Source organism: Oryctolagus cuniculus, chromosome 20 (genome assembly GCF_964237555.1).
Source record: "Oryctolagus cuniculus chromosome 20, mOryCun1.1, whole genome shotgun sequence".
NCBI lineage: Eukaryota > Metazoa > Chordata > Mammalia > Lagomorpha > Leporidae > Oryctolagus > Oryctolagus cuniculus.
In genome coordinates this window covers 4,986,209-5,011,903 of record NC_091451.1, presented here as the reverse complement: position 1 = coordinate 5,011,903, position 25,695 = coordinate 4,986,209, and the positions used below count along the sequence as shown (strand labels likewise).

Genomic DNA, 25,695 nt, shown 5'->3' with positions numbered 1-25,695 from the left:
ACCAACATGTATTAAATTTGCATTAAACTTGAGAAATAAAAGAAGAAATCAATAATTGTAAGTAAGGAAAATATGCCATTTATAACAAAAAAAAAAAACCCTTAAATGAAAGATACTGGCATCTACAGTTACACTTATGCACAAAAACTACCAAAGATAAAAGTATATTACCTAAAAAGAAGAATGAGAATAGGAGCCAAAAGTCTTTCTGATGAACTATATACATAAAAATAGCCAACAAAATTAATAAAATTTTGAGTATGTTTATGATCTTTCAATATAAAATCCAAGCAACATATGGATAGGTTTGGTTCTAGGATGGGCTTTCATTACACTACTAATCATTTACACAGGTGATAAGAATACATTCAAAGACAAAATGAGATACACAAAGAGGTGTATTGGTTAGAATAAAATTTATATTTTCAAAATTATGAGTAACATTCAATTAATTGAGAGTAACAATATTAATGTGACAAGCACATTAAAGAGATTTTTGTGGAAAATAGCCCATATATATATATATAGTTTATTTATTTATATATTTGTATATAGAACAAAACTTTAGAAATGTATACATAAATATAAAATCTATTATCTAAAAAGTATAATTTAGAGTTCCATAATAATCTAGCTACTGGTCATTACAAGAATGGGGAGCAAGCCACCAGATATAGCTCATAGTTTCCATTTCTCCCTCTCTACCAACCTCTAAAATTAGATAAATATATACAATCTTGAGGTCAAAACCACATCAAGATCCTGACACTTATCCACATAATTGTCAGGAAATGTGCCAATATCTAGACACACAGTGCAAAATTTGAATAATCAAAAAACTCAATAATAAACAATGATTTAGAGTTCCATAAAAATCCAGAAGTTATATATATATATATATATATATGCATATATATATATATAAAAACATATATACACACACATACATACAGCTAATTATTTTTTTCATGTATATGTATATATTACCTTGAGAAGAGAGAATGCCTATGCTTGGTTAAGATGGCTCTGAGACACTGTATACCTGAATGTTTCCAGGACAACTTATAGAATGTTGAGTGTGATGGTGATCTCACAATAAAGATTTAAATCATCATAGACAATGGTCACAGGGCTGGGATTAGCCTAGACTAGAATATCTGTGAAAAAGAGTGAGTTCAGTGAATTCAAGGTTCAAAAAAATTTGCCTAAATTTCCAAAGTAAATGGTTAATTTCAAGTTACATGTATGTACATAAGGCTAAAAATGAACTCCCCAGCTAACGAGACTGATGGAACAGCCCTAGTTCGTTCTCAGGTACTGTGAATATAAAATTTGTTTGGAAAGCTTCCAGAAATTGAAGAGTTGATGCCCTAACAATGATAAAAAAAATCATGGTAGCCTTAAGTTTACTGCACTAGAACTGACACAAATTAGATTATTGACTATTTACTCAGGCTACAGTAAACAAAATCAAATACAACATGAAAAGTAGAGAAATGTGGCAATTTTATATATGGGGTATATTGACTATTGATATACCAATGGCAAATTTGGTAGAAGCAGAAATAAGGCCACAAGAAGATGTAACAGACATAGATAAAAACAGCCCTAAATAAACATTTAAGCTACAGAAAATGTGTACTTTCTTAAATCAAGGAAATTGTATGTCATTGAATTCAATAATCTTAGAGCAAAGATAACAGTGTCTCAACCTAATGCATGGAAAATTTAAAATGAATGCCAATTTTGAGTCTCTAAAAATAAAGAAGCTATAAAACACATGTGTACTTGAAAGTGAAACAATGTAATATCCAAAAGTGATTTTATAGAACATGAAGATGGAGGTTACTAATACTACCTGAACAATTTTGAGTAAATTCATGGCATTATTAGGTAAATGCCCAAAAGAATGGCCATACATTGTCAGTGATAAGATTAGATTTCATGTGGATATTGATATACACAAAGTAATAAATTAAAAATGAAGATAAAAATACAAACCTGATGCACATGGCAAGGGAAAAGTTTGCTTTGCCTTAAGTAACAATGAGTATTATAGTGTGAGACATAATTTAAAGACAAACATGTGGATGGGTATTTCTATAAAAGGGTCCAGAATAAACTGGAAAAATTGTAGAATGGCAGGGACATGTATTTTGGAAAATTTCTGAAATCAGAAAATAATTTACAGCTCCAGTAACATCCAGAAAGATATAGTATCCCATGCTGATGACCATGATGGTACTGGCCCCATAAGGTGCTGAAATCCTGTACTCATGACAGTATCTAGGACAACTTGCAGCATTTAAATTGAGTTTATAACCACAGAACCATAAACAAAACTATGGCACCTACTGTTTCCCTGTGCTAGTATGTCATAAATCAGGTTATTAATTACACATTCAGGTGGCAGTGGTAAATTCTAAGACAAAATAAAGAGATATACACTCTATATAAGACAGTTCATTTTGATTACATATTGTACAAATTAGTAATTTGGGAGAAAAAGAGTCAAAATCATATAGAGATGGCATAGAGGAATACAAAACTTAAAATTACATTAAAATAATAAAAATGTCAGGAACTTAAATTAGAAAAGACCATGCTGACTAATATATTAACTTTTAGTGAGCATACAAATACCTTGACCAATAAATATTTATGGCCAAATTTTGATTTTTGAGTACTAAAAAATAACAAATTGTAAACAGAATACATTAACTTGAACATCTGAAAGGGTCTGCTGTAGTGACACAATTTTGGACAATCATGTACATGGAAGGAGTGAGACACCTTATAGAAATGTGAGCCACTTGATGTTCAAAAAGAGAATGCTGACTAGAATGAGCAAATGCTTTCAGGGCTATGATTGACATGGATTTTGATATTGAGTAGTAGGGAATAATTCTGTAGAAGTCGTAGGGAATAATGTTTTATTGACAAAACAGTATACAGGAATTTTGTGGAAAAGAAACATATATATGTATATATACATACACATATATGTATATGTATAAAGTTATGCAAGAAAATAAATTTAACAGAACTTAAAACAAGAATATTTCAAGTATCTTAACAAAATATATTTGAAATATAATACTGATATGAAGAAATGACTTTGTAAATATTTCCAAAATCAAGTGAAAGTGTGTAGGTACAAAAGAGTCCATGAAATTTAACAAAATATCTGACCTGCAAAGGAGAATGATGACACTGATGCAAAATGATTCTATGCAATGTTGTGCATGAACATTGTCTGAAAACTGGAAAAATTTAGGTAAAGTTGATTACATTACAAAGATAAATTAACCCAAGATTGCCACAGGTAACTTGTTCTATCATTAAGTTACACTATTAATGAAAAAAATAAAGGCAATAGTAATGAATTCAAAAATAGAAATGGAATAAAGTATGTATTCAACAACAGAAATTGATGATCATGTTCAACTGAATTGTAATTTTAAAAATAAATTATGCAGATATGGCATGGCACATGACATTTTAATTACTGTGACTAGAAACTTGTAATTTGTTTGTATTTATAGAATTTTAAGCAGACATAGGTGAAATTTTTTTAAAAATAGGCCTAAGATTATATTTACAAAAGACTATATAAATGCAAGAATATAATGAAGATCAAATTTTTTTAAAGATTTATTTTATTTATTTGAAAGACAGAATTCCACAGAGAAGTAGAGAGAGACAGAGAAAGAGAGATGGAGGATGGCCCAAGTCCTTGGGCCCTGCACCCACATGGGAGACCAGGAGAAGCACCTGGCTCCTGGCTTCGGCCACAGCGGCCATTGGAGGGTGAACCAACAGTAAAGGAAGACCTTTCTCTCTGTCTCTCTCTCTCACTGTCCACTCTGCCTGTCAAAAAAAAAAATATTACAACATAGCATGGTAATGACAATAGCACTGCTACAGAGCACTGCTACAGAAGTGTAAATAATCTTGTTACCTGCAAATCAAATTTGTCCCAAAATAGGTGTGATATTTTGCATCTTATTTTATTGTTGTGGTTAGAAAGTAGAACTTTGGGAAAGAAGTTAAAGAATCCCAAGCAGATGTAATGGACATGATTGAAAATTATTTCTAAAATTTCACTTACAAAAATGTAAAATTTGCAGGAATTTAATCTAAAATGTTTATGGTACTCAGGGAAATGATGTTAGATTAAGTATACCACTGTGTATTATTCAATAGTTACAATTATTATAGATTTTTTTTTTGAGGCCAACTCTGCTTTTGTTGCACAAGAGCTGCTCCATGGCTGCCAGGAGCTCGGGATTCAGGAGCCATGCGCGTGGGGCTCGGCCAGCAGCCCGAGGTCCTCCAGCACAGCTGGGTCCCACGAGAAGGTCGAAGGGTGGAGGGCACCTGGGGGCAGAGCAAGCGCCACCCCGCTGCTGGGGGGCCACACGGGGCCCTGCTGTCTGACTTCCCGGGGCCCCGCACCCAGGCTGGGCACCCCTCCCCAGGGTGCACTCCTTCAAGGCCAGGTTCTCCTCCAACAGCTTCTGCCCCCCTGAGGCCAGCAGCTCCAAGGGCAGCCAGCCGCTCTCCAAGGCCTCCCAGAGGAAGCTGTACAGGGCCGACAATCGCTCGCAGGCATATAAGGTCCCTGCGGGCAGGACAGTCAGGGCCGACTGGACAGCATGCACCATGCCCGCGGCCCTCCCGGGGCACCCAAGCCCCAGCGCCCCCCCCACCCCCAACCCGCCTCCTGCAGCAGGCAGCCGTCTGGGAGGCGCATGCGCAGTAGCGTGAACCTGTACCCCCGCAGCGCCCTCTGTTCCTCCTCGCACCTGGCCTTAGCCCACAGCACGCTCAGCCGCTCCAACGCATCCGCCCTGGACCTCTGCTCCGGCTTCACGTCATCTGCCATGAGGCTGAGGAAGTCCGCGGGCAGCTCGAACTTGGAGGCCTGCAGCGTGGTCTGCACAGGCTCGGCGGCCAGCGGCTGCTCCTTGTGCCTGTGCAGGCTCTGGGGCTGGGCCAGCAGCGCCTGGGTCAGCACCTAGAACTCTTGCGGGCTCTCCTGATCAGGACTGGAAGCAGGGCCTTCTGGAACCTGATGGCCTCAAAACACCCGTGTGCCCCCTCCAAGCAGTTGATGCGCTCCGGGAACAGCTTGTTCTGCAGCTTGATCTTCGGTACTTCTCCTCCTCGGGGTGCAGGTGGAGGTTGTCCAGGTACTTGGCAGTGGTGTCCACGCCCAGCTTCACCCGGACACGGGCTTTGTTGAATGTGTGGATCTTCATGATGGACACAGCCTCTGAGAGAATGGCCTCCTTGATGCTGGCCTCCCGCTGGTCCCTGCTCAGGGCGGCCCGTGAGCGCGCAGGTGAAGTACATGCCCAGCACCGCCAGGTGAGCTGAGCCCTCCTCTTTGGCCTCAGGGACCGCGTTAGTCCCTTGTGCCTCAGGGCTCCCACGGACAGTGGCCTGGGCTCGCAGCTCCTTCCTCACCTGGTTCCCCATGGACCTGGGTCCCTGGGCCCGGGGCTGCTTCTGCTCCAGCCGCCGCCATCTGTGCCTCATCGGTGGGTCCCTGGAGGGGCTGCCTCAGAGCCAGCTGGTTGGGTTTCTCTTTGGGGGCCTTCTCCCCAGGGAGTCTGAGTTTATGACCCTGCCCCACCCTCTTGAATTTGATGTCTGCCTTGATCTCCTGGAAGAATTTCTTCATGTTGGGGGGGGCGGCAGTAGTGGAGGGGGAGGGGGCACAGCCCAGTCAGGATAGGCTCAATTATTATATTTATAGGAAAAATATGGGCACAGAGAAGTGCATTATGGACAATTTCAAAAATCTAAGATAGTTTAATTTTTCATTCTCTAAATATTCACGAAAGTAAATATAAATTTCTTGTCAATGAGTATGATGACACTAGGGCCTAGAAGATTCTAAAGAGCTTTGAACATAACAGTTACCTGGAAACCATCCAAAATATACAGGGAGTTGATGACCTCAAAATGAAAAATGAAAACCTCATGTTTTCTCTGATGCGTAGTCGCTAATAAACAGAGTACTAAACAAATATTTTGTATATGAGTGAAACTGTCATGTTGGGATTTGATTATTATTGATAGTGCTTGTCTACTCCCATGAACTGCGGTCTTTCTATTTTGACTTGTTGAACTCTTTATTTAGTGCTGCATTTTGCCTGTGACTATAAAGTAAACAAAAATGTTATCCCAAAAATTCAAAAAGAAAGGAAGAGGGAAGGAGATAAATGTCATTATATCCTTAGAATTGTACCTCTGAAATACATGAAATTTGTTCTCTTTATATTAATAAAAATAAATTATTAAAAACATATGATCCATTCTCCTGAGTGTGACAAGGTATTTTATTCTGCCCTGTGACTTGCCTTGTTTTTCTTCAAGAAAGTATTTTTAGCATATTGTGCTCAACATTAGATGATATGTAAAATGCAACCAAGAAAGGGATATCAAAGAACTGTGCTTTCTCTTTGAACCAGACTGTAATTAGCTGTTCTCCCATGCAATTAGCCAGGAGGTGGATTGGCAGCCAGCACATGAATCAGTGCTCATATGGGGTGCTGCCATCATGGGAAGAGGAATTACCTGCTCTGCCACAATGCTGGCTCCTCATGCACTTTTATTGGTATGTGGTCTTTTATGAAGTGTGTTCACATAATTTTCCTTTCTCATTGGTTTGTCTTATTGTTGAGTTATAAACATAAATAGCCAATACTTTCAGTTGTCCAAAGTACTAAAATACCAACAATGTGCCTACCACTCTCACTCTTCTCATTAATAAAATTTCAGCAACCATAACCCATAAAATTGTACAATAAAGAAAGACCAGAGACAATAAATTGATTTAATTCCAGATGCCATCTTAGCTTGATTTATCTGGTACTCTAAAAGCATAGACCACATGCTAGGTCATAAAGTAAATCTCAGCAAATTCAAAAACTGACATAATATCATGCATCATCTCAGATGAGAAATGGAGTAAAGCTGGAATTCAACAACTCAGGATTCTCTAGATCATATGGAAATACATCGAGACTGAACAACATGCTTTTGATTTAACAGTGGGTCATACAAGAAATCAATACAGAATATAAAAAGGAATGGGATACAGCCAAAGCAGTGTTAAGGGTGAAGTTTACAGCAATCAGTTCCTACATGAAAAAACTGGAAAGATACCAAAAAATGAGCTATCAATGCATCTCAAGGACCTAGAAAAACAACAACAAATCAAACCCCAAATTAATAAGGTAAAAGAAATGACTAAAATGAGAGAAGAAATAAACAAAAATGAAACCAGTAAAATAACAAAAAATAGGTGAAATGAAGAGCTGTTTTTTGAAAAAATAAACAAAATAGATCTACCAGTGGAACACCTAACCGAAAAAGAGGGAAAAAAAACAAATGAATAAAATCAGAGGTGAAAAAGGATATGTAACAACATAAAACACAGAAATAAAAAGAATCACTAGAAAATATTATAAAGTTGACAAAACTATGAATTTTAAGAATGAAACAGGTCATTGCACTCCAATTACAGGTTGGAAGAAAAATCACCATGCTGAGGCAGATCGTAATTAAAATGCATAAACCCAGAAATAAAGATAAATCTTAAAAGCCCTGAAAAAGAAAATGATGGATTTTTTTAAACAGAGGATCAATAGAATGTTAACAGCATACACTGTTGGCATGCATGCAAATTACATGACTCTCAGAAACCTCCTTCAAGTACTGAATGAAAAGAGTGTTTGTGTAGTATTTTTCAAATGGGCAAAGTATCTTTCAAAACTCAAAAAGAACAGTATGTTCATGTTACAAATATTTTATTTGAGATTGACATGCATATATGACTTTCATGTAAAATATTCTATTACATTTGAAAAGCATACTAAAATAATCCTAATCTCTTTAATCAAGCCACTTTAGATAATAATCTTAAAGGAAATATCCAAGTATCTAAAGATATATAGACTACAGAAAATTTCTAAAATCAAAGGTTAGTTTACATTTACTAAATTGTATAAAATGCAAAAATAAAGGAATTTGGTGAAAAATAAATTGTAATTATATAAAGTGAGAAGTAAAAATCAATGACTATAAAATTCACTCCACTTACTAGAGAAATTCTGAGGAAGTATATCTAGAGCTACATTTTGGGAAAATTCAGAGAATGATAATTTTGGAGTTATAAAAATTAAGAAAGTTTAAAAATGTGTGACTTTAAAGTGTGTAAGATTAAGCTTACCCTAACAGAGTTCAGAGAGACTATACATTAATGTTGTCAGAAAACTTAACAGAATTTTGAGTGATTTGATGTCATCGCTGTGAAAGAAAGTCAAGCCAGAATGTCACAATACAAGGATTTAGTTAAACAAGGATATTAAGTACACACATACTTGGCACAGACGATGTGGCACAACAGGTTAAGGCCCCGGCCTGCAGTGCTGCTATCCCATACTGGCACCAGTTCCAGTCCCAGCTGTTCTACTTCCAATCTACCTCCCTGTTCATGTGCCTGGGGAAAGCAGTGGAGAACAGCCAAACTCTTCGAGCCCCTGTACTCACATGGGAGAACCAGAAGAAGCTACTGGCTCTTGGCTTTGGATCAGCTGAGCTCTGGCCATTGCAGCCATTTGGAGAGTGAACCAGTGTATGGAAGACATTTATTTCTCTGTCTCTCTTTGTCTCTGTCTCTCTCTCTGTAACTCTTTCAAATAAATAAATCATTAAATAAAAAAACTCCATATATCAATAACTGCAATCACAAAACCAGAAAGGATGCTCATAATATAAAATACACCACTAATACTGTAAGTAAAACTAAGTAACTTCATGGGAATTACAATAAAATCACTAGCAGATATAAGGGAGTTTGGTGAAAAAAGAATCCATTTCAAACAGTTTAAAAGTATTTGTAAATAGAATGTCTTAAGTTGTGAAGAGATAATTGTACTTTACACAGTATATTATAGGAATGGTACCAGTGCCTAGAAATACATGATGGAAAATTACACATGTCAATGGCAACATTTGGGAAAAGATAAATTAATGTGTGGAACAGAATACTGTGGCAATCACTCTCAAAAATTTGTATACAGAATTTACAGAATTTTGAGCAAGTTTGTGATACCACAATGAAAATGCAAACCAAGATTGCCACAGCTCATATGATCACCATTGGCTTACTTGGATGTTAGTGAACAATACAGGGTATAGCATTAGATGCAAAGGCAATTAAAAGAGATGTATATGTTATGGAATAATGTATGTTGTGATTACTGTGACAAGAAATGAATAATAATGGTATGAAAAGAAGATAGAGAACTTTCTGTTATTGTTCACTGCAATTACATCTATATTGGAGAACATGAAACAACACAGAAACATGATTGAAAAAAGATCATGCCTTGTTCTACAATATATGAGAGCACAGACTTCCATATCTAGATTATGCTTAGAGAAACATTAAACATTAAGCTCAAAATTAGTTCCATGAACATCTAAAGAAGTAAAAAAATAAGTTACTTAGGGTGAATAATTATGGTGGACTAACAATGTCTCTGAAACTGTACATGATAGTTTGCAGGTGATATAGAATTTTGTGAGTTGATGACTCCACAATCAAAGAGTTAAGCAATCTGGTAAAAAGATTAAGAGTACTAGAGTTGATTCAGACTAAGATATTACAAATATGCACTGCTGATAGCTACAATTTCAAAGAGAAATATAAAGACTTAAAAAGGTATTCAGCTGTCCTGAAAAACTAGTTATTACCATAAAAATGAGTAATTTTGTGGAAGAAACAATGACAAAATGAGTGAATACAGGCAAAGTGGCTGAAAAGCAGATCATTACAATTATATTAAAAATGTAAAAGAAAAAATTTCAGCAAACATAACAACAATCATAGCAGCTCTTACCAAGACAGAGTAAGGGTTCCAGGGGCAGTGTTGTGGTGCAGTGGGATTTACCCACCATTTGGGATGACTTCATCACACTTTAGAGTGCCTGATTCAAGTCTCATCTATTCTCCACTGTTGACCCAGGGCCCTGCTTATGTACACTGGAGGAAGTGACAATGGCCTGTGTTCCCAGTCAGTGACCTCCTTGTTAAATGTAATGAAACCAAGTTTGTAACATTCTACATGGTGGTATCTTGAAAATGTGGGGTTACTGTCCTGCCTCTGCTTGCAGGACCAATGGAAATGTCAGGGTGACTCTGCAGATGTTTCTGTCTTGGCCTCCAGTGCAGGGCTTCTAGGCTGAATTTTCTCCCAAAGTGCTATCTTATTTTGCAAAAGAAATTAGTAAGTCACTGCATGTGTTCTAGATAAAGCATATTTGAAAAAGAACAAGCCTTAACATATAAATTGTCTTGCTAAAATACGGGGCCTGAAGACAAAGCTACACTATTTTCACACTCATATATTGCTATATTGCATTTATTTCAAGGTACAAATGGCATTTCTTCCTCTAAAGCTGTTGGAGACACACTCAAACCTATACCTACATTTATCAATGCTCCATTTCCTCTAATTAGGACTTCAATTTAGCCTGCTAGTCTTGTTTAATGCACTTGGCCTTTATGTTGCTTTCCACTAGGACTTTCCACTTATTTTTATGAATTTTTGTAACACACTAAATCCCCCCATAGAATATTCTATTTCTAAACACTGAATATACTTCAGTGACATCTTTTCCTTCTTGAAGAAGCTTCATGTTTTTAACATGGTGAATATTGGATGCTTTGTTAGGTTGCACTATATTTTTCTTTGAATGCTCAATTCTGAAATATTCTTGAGGCTAACGTTGCTAATTTTTTTTCATGTGGTCATTATGTCTGATTTGCCATGTAGTTTACAAACACTCTTCAATTTGGGCTACAAGGTGTCAAATTTATGGACTAACTAAGGAAAAATTGATCAATGTGCCACAGTGAGTTGTCCAATTCATGGTTGGATATAACTTTCCAATTAACCTTCTTATCTTTTCTCAATATTACAAGTATGTATTTTATTTTTTATATATATTATATATCTTATACACACACATACACACACACACACACACATATACGTATCCCACCTGCTATTTTTTTCATGAACTGAAATCACTTTGTGGTATTTTTTCTGCAACAATGGAGATTTTTTTAAAAAAATATGCTTAGGAAGAGGGAATTTTAAAAATCCTTTTTTAAAGAGACAGTCTTTAGTGCATGTGCACCTCCAACCCTGAACTTGTTAGCAATGCTGTTTTGAGCCAGGTCAGCAAGTTAAGTAGTACAAGTTTGCTAGTAAAGGACTGTTGATATTTCCAAAAAAAAAAAAAATGTGAATGTTACATAATTTTTCAGTTTCCTGACATATCAAAACATCATGTTGCATGCCTTGAATTAACACAAATTTTGTCAATAATATCCAACAGTCTTGAAAAAGTAAAACACTTAAGAATAACTGTGTATTAATTACAGAATTAAATCAGTCATTCCAATTCAATCCCATCAAGGTGGCATGTACCAATGCCATCTCACTAGTCCAAGTGATCAATTTCAGTTCGCAATTGATCATAATGAAAGGACTAAGAGTCAAAGGGAGCACATAAGCAAGTCTAGTACCTGCTAACACTAACCGATAGAATAAATAAAGGGGAGAGTGATCCAACATGGGAAGTGAGATACTCAGCAGACTCATAGAATGGCAGATGCCCTAAATAGCACTCTGGCCTCAGAATCAGCCCTAAAGGCACTCGGATCTGGCTGAAAAGCCCATGAGAGTATTTCAGGCATGGAAAGCCAAGACACTCTGGCAAAAGATCTCTGTGAGTGAGATCTCAGTGGAAAGAACAGGTCTTCAAAGAAGGAGGTACCTTTCTCTGAAGGGAGGAGAGAACCTCCACTTTGACTATGACCTTGTCTAAACAAGATAAGAGTCGGAGAACTCAAGGGGCTTCCATAGCCTTGGAAACTCATGACTGGAGCATAGGGAGATTACTGATGCCATAGACAGGAGTGTCAATTGGTAAAGTCAACAACAGGAGTCACTGTGCACTTACTCCTCATGTAGGATCTCTGTCCTTAATGTGCTGTGCATTGAGATTTAATGCTATAATGAGTACTCAAATAATATATTTCACTTTGTGTTTCTATGGGGGTGCAAACTGTTGAAATCTTTACTTAATGCATACTAAACTGATCCTCTGTAAAAAAAAAAAAAAAAAAAAAAAAAAAAAAAAGAAAAGAAAAGAAACTATCAACTCCCAACTTGACTCTCACTGGGATTAAACATGACAATAGGTCTGATCTGATTTCATCATCATTAAAAAAAATCATCTATTATTTTTCACTTTATGTTTCTGTGTGGGAGCAAACTGTTGAAAGCCTTACTTAATGTATACTAAGCTGATCTTCTGTATATTAAGATAATCGAAAATGAATCTTGATGTGAATGGAAGGGGAGAGGGAGTGGGAAAGGGGAGGGTTGTGGGTGGGAGGGACGGTATGGGGGGGAAAGCCATTGTAACCCATGAGTCGTACTTTGGAAATTTATATTCATTATATAAAAGTTAAAAAAAAATAAAAAATAAATAAAAAATTAAAAAAAAAAAAAAGAAAAAGTAAAACAAGCAAAAAGAACCAGGCTCTCATATCAAAATATAAATTCAAAAAAAAAAAAAACTCAGTAGACATATCTTCGTGATTAGAAAGGCTTTTATGGAACTGAATAATTTTTAAAATACTCATAAATTTGAGCAGAAAAACTATCTATTTTAAAAGTGCAAATGCAGACAGCAAGCTGTCAAGGGAAAGTGTAAAGGCTAAGATGATAACCAAGTGTCAAATTACAGGGCACTTGTGACCTCTAAAACCTGAACAGAAACCCAAGTCAAACAGAACTTTTGTTTTTGCCTTACCCACTCTAGGTGACTATGTTATTGGAAACAGAAAATGGAGAGACCCCTAGAAACAGCTGTGCTGAGAGACCAGCATCCTGGAAGAGACCCTGCTGCCCACCTATTTAGAAAACTGGGGGGAATCAGGTCCCGGCAGGGAAGGACGGAGGAGCCCAGGGCTGCACAAACTACAGCTCCCGTCCCACACGCACCCCACACACGGAGCCCACATTCTCCCTAATGACCACCCCGTGCCCACTGCACAGTCGGGGAGACGCGGGGCTGCTGCCACACAGCTGCCTGGAGAAGACTCTAGGGATGAGAAGTCGCTGAGAGCAGGGAAGGGGCAGGGCGTCGGGGGTCCCGGGTGCCAGTCCAGACCCCGACCCCCGGGTCTGAGGGGACCAAGGGAAGCGCTGGGCCAGCGGCAATATGGCGCCACAGATTCGGAGACGAGCTCTGGGAGGCCCGCGTCCTGCCAGCTTCTCAGCAGCTTCCACGGCTGCTTTACGCCTCTCCCGACACCTGGGCGCACACACTCACCACGTCGCGGTTTCCAGCTCCAGGTGTCCAGCGTCCCCCGGTGAGGAAGGTGGAGGACACCAAGCCCGACTCGCTTCGGGAGCCTCGTGTCTGCAGAGCTGTCTCCTAGCACCTCGCTCCTGCCCAGAACTGTAAGATGACTGTGACGTCAGGACCCCGCGTGATGACGCGGCGTGGACGTCGTCGTGCCTGATTGGACAGCGTGCATGGCCATGAGTGCACACAACCTCACAAAGTTTGCAGTCCATCAACATCCTCCACGGCAATGGGCCCCTGACTTCAGGTTGTGCTGGGTGGGAGAGCAGGAGGCGAGGCCTGGCTGCAGGTCGGACTCCACCTCCCCAGGCGGGAGGCCTCTCCCCTCTGCTCCTGCACCCGCCGGGTCTCTCCTGTGGCCCTGTCCTCCCTGATGGGTCCCTGCTGGAGCTCTCGGTGCAGTAACTGCTTCAGTGAGTCACAGTTCTGTGCATCGGCCTCTGGGCTTCATTTTCTTCGTATTGTGACTCATTTTCCTGTTGGGTCATTTGTGTTAAATGAAAGATCTCCGCGAGTGAGATCCCAGTGGAAAGAATGGGTCATCAAAGAAGGAGGTACCTTTCTCTGAAGGGAGGAGAGAACTTCCACTTTGACTACGACCTTGTCTAAATATGATCAGAGTTGGTGAACTCAAAAGGCTTCCATAGCCTTGGCAACTCATGACAAGAGCCTAGGGTGATTACTGATGCCATAAACAAGAGTGTCAATTTGTTAAGTCAACAACAGGAGTCACTGTGCACTTACTCCTCATGTAGGATTTCTGTCCTTAATGTGCTATACATTGTGATTTAATGCTACAACTAGTACTCAAACAGTATTTTTCACTTTGTGTTTCTATGTGGGTGCAAACTGTTGAAATCTTTACTTAGTAAATGCTAAACTGGTCTTCTGTATATAAAGAGAATTGAAAATGAATCTTGATGTGAATGGAAGGGGGGAGGGAGAGGGAAAGGGGAGGGTTGCAGGTGGGAGGGAAGTTATGGGGGGGAAGCCATTGTAATCCATAAGCTGTACTTTGGAAATTTATATTCATTAAATAAAAGTTAAAAAAAATTTCACTTGGAAAATTCAAATGAATTGTTTAAATGTTTAACCTTTTGCATTTTTTTCTTATATCTCACTTGTAGTTCATTATATTTTCATATCTGATTTTATTTATTATAAAAATTCTAAGAATATATGTATCTGTTTATGAAAGAGTGGCTTATACTTAATTCATATTTAAAGTTCTGGTCAACTTACATCATCATCTATGTAATGCTGGCTTTCCAAATAAATTTGAAAATATTCTCTGCTTATTTCACCTTGGTACATCTGAGAAACGTAGATGTGTTTGCAATATTTTGTATTTCTTTCTTTGTTCCTTAAGATTTATTTATTTTTTGGAAGGCAGAGGTACAGAGCAGTGGGGGGCGGGGGAGGGAGACAGAGAGAATTTCCATCTGCTGGTTTATTCCCCAAATAGACACAAGGGGCCAGAGCTGGGCTGATCTAAAGACAGGAGGCAGGAGCTTTCTCCAGGTCCCCCACGCTGGTACAGGGACCCAAGCACTTGGTCCATCTTCCACTGCTTTCCCAGGCCATCAGCAGAGAGCTGGATCAGGAGTAGAGCATCCAGGACTCAAATCAGCACTCATATAGGATACTGGCACCACAGGAAATAGCTTTATCCCCTATGCCACAGCACTGGCCCTGGAATATTTTGTATTTCTTTACAAAAGCTTTGCTTCTGTAACTTTTTAATTGGATGGTTGGTAGTTTTCATACTGTGATTTAATTTGCTTGTTTTAAGTAAGAGTGTAACTATTTTAAATTATATTTGATTTGGAGACTTTTATGTCCAAAATATAGTAGATTTTAATCTCAAGTTAAATTTTTATTCCTAAACATTGTAAAAAAATTTTAGCATCTTGACAAGGCTACATTCTCTGTAAAGCATTGTTTTAATTCCCTGAAACTGGATGTTAGTGTTACTTTCCCCTGTGTTTCCTTAATTATTTTTACTCTGGTAGATTAATTTTGTTAACCTTAAAAAAGTATATCCTTCTTTAAGGTGCTTTTTAAAAAGCATTTCATATTATGGTATATATACACTATAGAATACAACTCGGTGATAAAAAATGAAATCCTATCTTTTATAACAAAATGGATGGAACTGGAAACCACTACACTTAGTGAAATAAGCCAGTCCTAAACAGATAAATACTGTATGTTTTGTATGTAATAGAGCATCTAAAATGTAATAAATCAAAGTGAAATTGACATTTTGAGCCTTGATTTTTTATAGAAAGCTTTTAATTAATAAATATAGATTTTGTAAGTGCAACTTATGGATTATAGTGTATCTTCCCCCATTCCCGCCCTCCCACCCCCAAAACATCCCACCTCCTACTTTGTCTCCCATCCCATTCTTCATTAAGATTCATTTTTAAATATCATTAGATACAGAAGATCAACTGCATACTAAGTAAAGATTTTAACAGTTTGCCCCCACACTGACATACTTACCCTTAGGGGTAAGTCAGAGGGAACATATGCTAACCTACATCTCCTCCCTCTCTTATTCCCACTCTTATTTTTAACAGGAATGGATTTTCAATTGGATTTAAACACCTGAGAATAATTCTGTGTTAAGTAAAGACTTCAATGAATAGTATTAAGTAGAAAAAGAAAATACTAAAAAGAATAAAATAGTAAGCTATTCCTCAACAGTCAGGACAAGGGCTGATCAAGTCATTGCTTCTCATAGTACTAGTTTTACTTTTACAGGTTTCTTTTTAGGTGCTCAGTTAGTTGTCACAGATCAGGGAGAACATATGGTATTTGTCCCTCTGGGACTGCCTTATTTCACTCAGCATTATGTTTTCCAGATTTCTCCATTTTGTTGAAAGCGACTGGATTTCATTTTTATTACTGCTATGTAGTATTCCATTGAGAACATATCCCATAATTTCTTTATCCAGTCTTCTGTTCATAGTCATTTATGCTGATTCCATTTCTTAGCTATTGTGAATTGAGCTGCAGTGAACACTGAGGTGCAGATAGCTCTTTGATTTGCCTATTTAATTTCCTTTGGGTAAATTCCAAGGACTGGGATGGCTGGGTTGTAGGGTAGGGCATATTCAGATTTCTGAGATATCTCAAACTGTCTCCATCGTGGCTTTACTAGTGTGCATTCCCAAAAACAGTGGATTAAGGTACCTTTATCCCCACATTCTTGCCAGCATCTGTGGTGTGTTGATTTGTGTATTAAAGCCATTCTAACCAGTGTGAGGTGAAACCTCATTTTGGTTCTGATTTGCATTTCCCTGAATGCTAGTGATCCTGAACATTTTTTCATGTGTCTGTTGGCCATTTGGATTTCCTCTTTTGAAAAATGTCTATTTAGGTCCTTGGACCATCTCTTAAATGGGTTGTTTGTTTTGTTGTTGTGGAGTTACTTGATCTCTTTGTAGATTGTGGTTATTAACCCTTTATCAGTTGCATAATTTGCAAATACTTTTCCCATTCTTTTGGTTGCCTCTTCACTTTCCTGACTGTTTCTTTTGCAGTACAGAAGCTTCTCAATTTGGTGTAATACCAATTGTTAATTTTGTCTTTGGCTGCCTGTGCCTCTGGGGTCTTTTTTTTTTTACTTTTACTTTTTGCCAGGCAGAGCTAGACAGTGAGAGAGGGAGACAGAGAGAGAGTTATAGACCGTGAGAGAGACAGAGAGAAAGGTCTTCCCTCCATTGGTTCACTCCCCTAATGGCCACCAGGGCCAGCGCTGCACCGATCTGAAGCCAGGAGCCAGGTGCTTCCTCCCATTCTCCCATGCAGATACAGGGACACAAGCACTTGGGCCATCCTCTGCTGCCCTCCCAGGCCACAGCAGAGAGCTGGACTGAAAGGGGAGCAACCGGGACTAGTACCCGGCACTCCAACAGGGACTAGTACCCGCAGTGCGGGTGCCATAGGCAGAGGATTAGCCAAGTGAGCCATGGCGCCGGCCAGCCTCTGGGGTCTTTTCCAAAAAGTGTTTGCCTGTGCCAATATCTTGCAGGGTTTCTCCAGTGTTCTCTAATATTTTGATGGTGTCAGATCATAAATTTAGATCTTTGTTGAGTGGATTTTTGTGTAAGGTGTAAGGTAGGGGTCTTGCTTCATTTTTCTGCATGTTGAAATCTGGTTTTCCAAGCACCATTTGTTGATTAGACTGTCCTTGCTCCAGGAATTGGTTTAAGTTCCTTGATCGAATATAATTTGGATATAGATGTTTGGATTGATTTCTGGTGTTTCTGTTCTGTTCTATTGGTCTATCCATCTATTTTTGTACCAGTACTAGACTCTTGATTACAACTGCCCTGTAGTATGTCTTGAAATCTGGTATTATAATGCCTCCAGGTTTCTTTTTGTTGTGTAAGATTGCTTTAGCTATGTGAGGTCTCCTGTGCCTAAATATGTATTTCAGCATTTTTTTCCAGATCTGAAAAGAATGCCTTTGGTATTTCAATTTCTATTGCATTGATTTTGTAAATTTCTTTTGGAAAAATGGACATTTTGATGATATTCGTTCTTCCAATCCATGAACATGGAAGATTTTCCATTTTTTCTATCTTCTTCAATTTCTTTCTTTAAAGTTTTGTAATTTTCCTTGTAGAGATGTTTGACATCCTTGTTTAAGATTATTCCAAGGTATTTGATTTTTTATGTAGCTATTGTGATTGGGATTTATCTCTGAAGTTCTTCTCAGCTGCGGCATTTTCTGTGTATACAGAGACTATTGACTTTTTTGTATTGACTTTATATCCTGCTATTTAAACAAACTCTTCTAAAACTTCCAATAGTTTCTTGGTGGAGTTTTTTGGATCCCCTATATATAGAACCATGTCATATTCAAATAGGGCTAGTTTGACTTCTTCCTTCCAAATTTGTATGACCTTGATTTCTTTTTCTTGCCTAATGGCTCTGGCTAAAACTTCCAGTACTATATTGACTCACAATGGTGAGATTGGGCCTCCCTGTCTGGTACTGGATCTCAGTGGAAATGCTTCCAACTTTTCCCATTCAGTATGATGCTGGCTGTAGTTCTGTCATAAATTGTCTTGATTGTGTTGAGGAATATTTCTTCTATAGCAATATTAGAGTTTTCATCATGAAAGGGTGTTGTGTGTTATCAAATGCTTTCTCTACATCTATTGAGATAATGTGATTTTTTTTAATTTGACAGGTAGAGTTATAGACAATGAGAGAGAGAGACAGGTCTTCTTTTCATTGGTTCACTTTCCAAATGGCCACCATGGACGGTGCTGCACTGATCTGAAGCCAGGAGCCAGATGCTTCTTCCTGGTCTCCCATGCAAGTGCAGGGGCCCACGCACCTGGGCCATCCTCCACTGCCCTCTCAGGCCACAGCGGAGAGCTGGACTGGAAGAGGGGCAACTGGGACTAGACCCCAGTGCCCATATGGGATGCTGGCACTGCAGGCAGAGGATTAACCAAGTGAGCCACAGTGCCGGCCCCAATCTATGATTTTTCTTCTGCAGTTTGTTATTGTGGGGTATCACATTGATAGATTTGTGAATGTTGAACCATCCCTTCATATCAGGGATAAATCCCACTGGGTCTGAGTAGATGACCTTTCTGTTGCATTTTGGATTCTACTGGCTAGAATTTGGTTTAGGATTTTTGCATCTATGTTCATCAGGGAAATTGGTCTGTAATTCTCTTTCTCTATTGCATCTTTTTCAGGTTTAGGAATTAAGGTGGTGCTAGCTTAGTAGAAAGGACTTGGGAGGATTCCCTGTCTTTCAACTATTTGAAGAGCTGGAGTTAGTTCTTCATGGCTCAATTTATGAATTTATGTAGGTTTTATATGTCCAGGGATCTATCCATTTCTGATAGATTTCCCAGTTTGTTGGCATACAACTCTTTGTAGTAATTCTGATGACTTTTTATTTCTTTGGTGTCTCTTGTTACATTTCTTTTTCATCTCTAATTTTCTTTTGATTTGAGTCTTCTCCTTTTTTTTTTTGGCTAGTTGGCCCAATTGTGTGTCAGTTTTGTTTTTGTTTTTTGTTTGTTTGTTTCAAAAAACTAGCTCTACGTTTTGCTGATCTTTTGTAATTTTTTGGATCCAATTTTGTTGATATCTTCTCTGATTTTAATCATTTCTTTCTCCTACTCATTTTGGGTTGGGTTTGTTGTTTTCCTAGTCCCTTAAGATGCATTGATAGCTCATTTATATGTTGTCTTTAAATTTCTCATTGTAGGCATGTATTACTATAAACTTTCCTTTAACACAGCTTTTGCTGTATCCCATAAGTTTTGAAAATGTTGCGTTGTCTTCATTTGTTTCCAGAACGTTTTTTATTTCTGTTTTGATTTCTTTTATGACCCATTGTTCATTCAGGAGCACGTTGTTCAGTCTCCATGTGTATGCATATGCTCTAGAGAGTCTTGAGTTGCCGAATTCCAGCTTCATTCCATTGTGGTCTAAGAAGTTGCATGGTATGATTTTGATTTTTTTGGATTTGCTGAGAATTGTTTTATGACCTAGTATGTAGTCAATCCCAGAGCAACTTCATGCACTACTGAGAAGAATGTGTATTCTGCAATTGTAGGATGAAAAGTTCTGTAGATGTCTGTAAGATACCTGTAACATTTGGTTTACAGTGTCAATTAAATTTGCTGTTTCTTTGATAATTTTCTTTCTGGTTCATCTGTCCATTGCTGAAAGTGGAGTATTGAAAACCCCCAATACTATTGTATTGGAGTCTAAATCACACTTTAAATCTTTTAACATTTGTTTTAAATAGCCAGGTGCCCTGTAATTTGGTGCATATATGTTTATAATAGTTACATCTTCCTGTTGAATTGATCCCTTATTCAAAACATAGTGCCCTTCTTTGTCTCATTAATAGTTTTTGTGTTAAAATCTCTTTGTTTAATATTAACATGGCTATGTCAGCTGTATTTTGGTTTCTGTTGGCATGGAATATCTTTTTCCCCTCTCACTCTCAGTCTTCATGCATATTCATTAGTAAGATGTGTTTCTTGTAGGTAGCAAATAGAAGGCTTTTGTTTTTTAATCCATTCAGCCAGTCTGTGCCTTTTACCTGAGGAGTTGAGGCCATTTACAATCAAGGTGACAATAGCTAATGACTTTTCCCTGCCATTTTTCAAAAGATATTCCTAATATTTACATTGAACTTCCTTTGAACTTTCACTGAGAGATTTTCTTCTTATACCTTCTTTTGTATTGATGACCATGTTTCTGTGTTTTTGTGTGTAACACGTCCTTAAGCATCTTTTGAGTATTGGAACTCATAAAAGAATTTGGTAAAGGAGAAGGAGTTAAAAGCAACACACAAAAATCAATAGCCTTTGTATGCACAGACAATGCCATACCTGAAAAAGAATTTCTAAGATCAATCTCATTCACGATAACTACAAAAAACTTAAATAACTTTGAATAAATTCAATGAAGGACATCAAAAATCTGTATGGTGAAAATTATAAAATATTTAAGAAAATAATAAAAGAAGACATAATAAAGTGGAGAAATCTTCCATGTTATGTTGTGTAAGAACCAACATCTTCAAAATGTGCATACTACTGAAAGCAATTTATAGATTCATTTCAATCCCAATCAAAATATTAACTACATAATTATTCTCACAATTTATATAGAAATTATTCCCAAAATTTCTAAGATTGATATGGAAACACAAGAGACCAAAATAGCTGAAGCAATTTTGAACAACAAAAATAAAACCTGAGGTATCACAATACCAGACCTAAGGCATACTACAGGGCAGTTATAATCAAAAGAACCTGTACTGCCTTAAAAAAAAAAACCTTGTAGAACAAAGGAGCATAATTGAAACCACAGAAAAAAAATCAAGCCATACAATTAACTTATCTTTGACAAAGGAGCAAAAATCAACTCCTGGAGCCAAGACAGTCTCTTCAAAAAATGCTGCTCGGAAAATTGGTTCTTTACACAGAAAAGTATGAAACAAGAGTCCTGCCTTACACCTTACACAAAAATCCACTCAAAATGAATCAGAGGTCTAAATCTATGAAGTGATACTATCAAATTACTAGAGAACATTGGGGAAACCCTACAAAACATTGGCATAGGGAAATACTTCTTGGAATTCTTCTTGAAGAGGCAACCAACAGAATGGGAGAAATATTTGCAAACAATGCAACCAACACAGTCTTAACTTCCAGATTCTATAAAGAACTCAAGAAACTCAACAACTACAAAACAAACAATCCAAATAAGTAAAGGGCAAAGTACCTGAACAGACATTTTTCAAGAGGGGAAATTCAAATGACCCATAGACACATGAAAAAAATGCTCAGTAGTGCTTGGCATCAGGGAAATGCAAATCAAAAGCACAATGAGGTTTCACCTCACCTCCATTAGAATAGCTTACATACAGAAATCAACAAACAACAAATGCTGGCAAGGATGTGGGGAGAAGGGTACCTTAATCCACTGTTGGTAGGAATTTAAACTGGTAAAGCCACTGTGGAATACTGTATGGAGATAGATCAGAAAGCTGAATATAGATCTACCATATGACCCAGCCATCCCAGCCCTGGGTATTTATCCATGGGAAGTGAAACCAGCATTTTGAAGAGTTATGTGTATCCCCATGTTCATTTCAGCTCAATTTACAATAACTAAGATATGGAATCAACCCAGATGTCCATCAACTGTGGATAAAAAAAAGTATGGTATATATACTGTGGAATAATACACTGTGGTAATAAAAATGAAATCTTTTCACTTGAAACAAAGTAGATATAACTGGAAACCATTTCACTTACTGAAATTAGCCAGCCATAAAAAGACAAATACCATACTGTCTCTCTGATCTGTGGTAACTAATAGAGTACTTAAAATGTAATCTATAGGAGTTAAACTGAACTTCGAGATCTATTGATTTTGAACAACCCTTGCCTTGATTGTTAGGGAACAATGTTTTTCTCATTTGTTTTTTGTTCTTTACTTCTTTTATTCTTCATACTAATGAATTTAATCTCTACTTAGTGTAGAGATAATCTTAGAGTATAAAAGTTAACTTAAAATTAATCTCTGTAAAAAATAAGAATGAGAAAGGAAGAGAGAGGAGGAATTAGTTGGGAGTATGGGTAGGAGAGATGTAGGGTGGGAAAAGCATCATGTTTCTAGATCTGTATATATTGAATGCATGAAGTTGTATTCCTTAAAAAAATCAAAAGATAAAATCAGTCGTGGTATCATAAATCAATTGTAAAGTCACAAGTCAATATAAAAATCCTTGTGATGTCACAATCAACTGGAATATGATAAACCACCATCATTATATCATAAACATACCATTGTGATGTCATAATAAATTATGAATTCACAAAAAACAGTATGACATCAAAGGCATAATGTAGTGTGATGTCATAAAACACTGTGACATCATACTAGTTGTGACATCATAAAAACCATTGTGAATTTATAAATTAATATTGTATCACCAGAAGCCAATTGTTGTGATGTCATAAACCAGCTGCTATGATGTCAAAAATCAATTCCAAATTCATAAATTTGTTGCAGTGTCATATACTCACAATTGTGATGCCAAAAACCATTGTTGTGATGACATAAATGACCATTGTGATGTTATAATCAGTTCTGATGGCATAAGCTACTACTGTGAAGTTATAATCAATCATGAGATCATAAAAGCCATAGTGATAATCATATACCAATATTATGATGTCGTTAATATACAATTGTAATGTCATAAACCAATTATTGTGTTGCAATAATACATTTTGAAGTAATATTGTGATAATATAATAAGCTACTGTGCTTTCATAGACCTATATCCTCATGTAATAATTGTGATCTAGTAAAAATCATTGTGATGTCATAATCTAGAGGGATGGGATAAAACAACATTGTTATATCATAAACCAAACAATGTGATGTCATAATTGTGAACTCATAAAAACCTCTGTGAGATCATAAACCACAATTATGATGTCATAATCGATTATTAATTCATAAACCAGTTTTTTAATATCTAAAGTGATTTTCTTTACATACATCTCTGTATACACATTTTTAAACTTTTATTTAATAAGTATAAATTTCCAAAGTACAAATTTTGGATTATAGCAGCTTTTTCCCCCATATCCTCCCTCCCACCCACAACCATCCTACCTCCCACTCCCTCTCCCATCCCATTCTTCATCACGATTCATTTTCTAATTATCTTTATATACAGAAGATCTACTTAGTGTATACTAAGTAAAGATTTCAACAGTTTGCACCCACACAGACACAAAAAGTATAGAGTACTGTTTTATCAATAGTGTTACCATTAATTTGCATAGTTCAACACATTAAGGACAGATGTCCTACATGGGGAGAAGGTGCACAGTAATTCTGTTGTCTTAACAACTGACATTCTTATTTATGACATCAGTAATCATCCAAGGCTCTTCCCATGAGCTGCCAAGGCTATGGAAGCCTCTTGAGTTCACCAACTCTGATCTTATTTAGACAAGGCCATAATCAAAGTGGAAGTTCTCTCCTCCCTTCAGAGAAAGGTACCTCCTTCTTTGATGGCCTGTTCTTTCCACTAGGATCTCACCCACAGAGATCTTTCATTTAGGCCATTTTTTTTTTTGCCACAGAGTCTTGGCTTTCCATGCCTGAGAAACTCTCATGGGCTTTTTAGCCAAATCCGAATGCCTTAAGGGCTGATTCTGAGGCCAGAGTGCTATTTAGGACATCTGCCATTCTATGAGTCTGCTGTGTATCCCGCTTCCCATGTTGGATTGTTCTCTCCTTTTTAGTTCTATCAATTAGTATTAGCAGACACTAGTCTTGTTTATGTGATCCCTTTGACTCTTAATCCTATCATTATGATCAATTATAAACTGCAGCTGATCACTTGGATTAGTGAGATGGCATTGGTACATGCCACCTTGATGGGGTTGAATGGGAATCCCCTTGCACGTTTCTAACTTTACCATCAGGGATAAGTCTGACATAAACCACTACTCTGATGCAAAAAATCAATTATTATATGAAAAGAATCATCATGTTATATACCAATATTCTGATGCCATGAAAGTCCCACAATAATGTCATAAGTTAGCCATTGTGCTATCATGATGAATTATGGAGTCAAAGTATTGAGACAACATAAACCAATTATTCTGATATCATGATCAACTGTGATATCATAGACCTCCATTGTGATGTCCTAAAACTGCTATTATGATGTTATAATGAATTGTGATGTCACAAAATCCATTGAGAGGTCAAAATCAATTGTAAGGACATAAAATAACATTGTGTGTCATAACCACCCATTAGAAAAGATTTATTTATTTATTTGAAAGGCAGAGTTACAGAGACAGAGAAAGAGAAATCCTCCATCTGCTGGTTCACTTCCCAAATGGCCACAAAAACTGGGTCTATGCCAGGCTAAAGCCAGAAGCCAGGAAATTTTTTCAGGTCTCCCAAGTGGTTGCAGGGGCCCAGGGGCTTCAGCTATTATCCACTGATTCTCCTTGCACATTAGCAGAGAGCTGGATTGGAACTGGAGCATCCAAGACTCAAACCAGTCCCATATGGGATGCCAGAATTGCAGGAAGTGGTGTAAGTTGCTGCACTGCAGCACGGGTCCCAAACTACCAGTGATATACCTGAAAAAACCCCGTGTTGTCATACAGAAGTGAAATGTCATAAGCAACTCCTGTGATATCATAAACTTCTTGTGACATAAAACTATGATTTGATGTCATAATACAAAACCATAAAACTTCATCTTGATGTTATGAATTTTGATGTCATAAACCAATAATAGGATGATATAAAAATCACTGTGATATTACATGACATTGTATATGTCATAATCAATTATGATTTCATAAACTACCATTGTGATGTAATAACTGGGGTGTCATAAAGCAGTGTTATGTCCTAATTGATTGTAACTTCAATAATCCATTGTGATGTCATATGCCAACCTTTTCTTGACATAAAATCATTGTGATATCATGTATAATTTTGATATTATAACAATCATTGTGATGTCATAAACCAGTATTTATGCCATACAATCCACCACTTTTATGTTAAATATGTACCATTTTGATGCAATAATCATGAACTCTTAAGGTGGTGATGCAGAAATGTACACATTGTGATATGATTTATAATGATGTCATAAACTACAATCAT

The 25,695-nt window shown here is 37.3% G+C and overlaps 1 protein-coding gene and 1 pseudogene across 1 annotated transcript in view; one reads left to right on the top strand and one right to left on the bottom strand.

The window, feature by feature from the left end:
* The window catches only part of LOC127489508 (uncharacterized), a 708,234-nt gene that overhangs the window by 183,241 nt on the left and 499,298 nt on the right, over positions 1-25,695 (top strand). The gene's annotated exons all lie outside the window — the stretch shown is intronic.
* On the bottom strand, positions 3,724-5,689 carry LOC100348195 (UBX domain-containing protein 6-like; annotated as a pseudogene).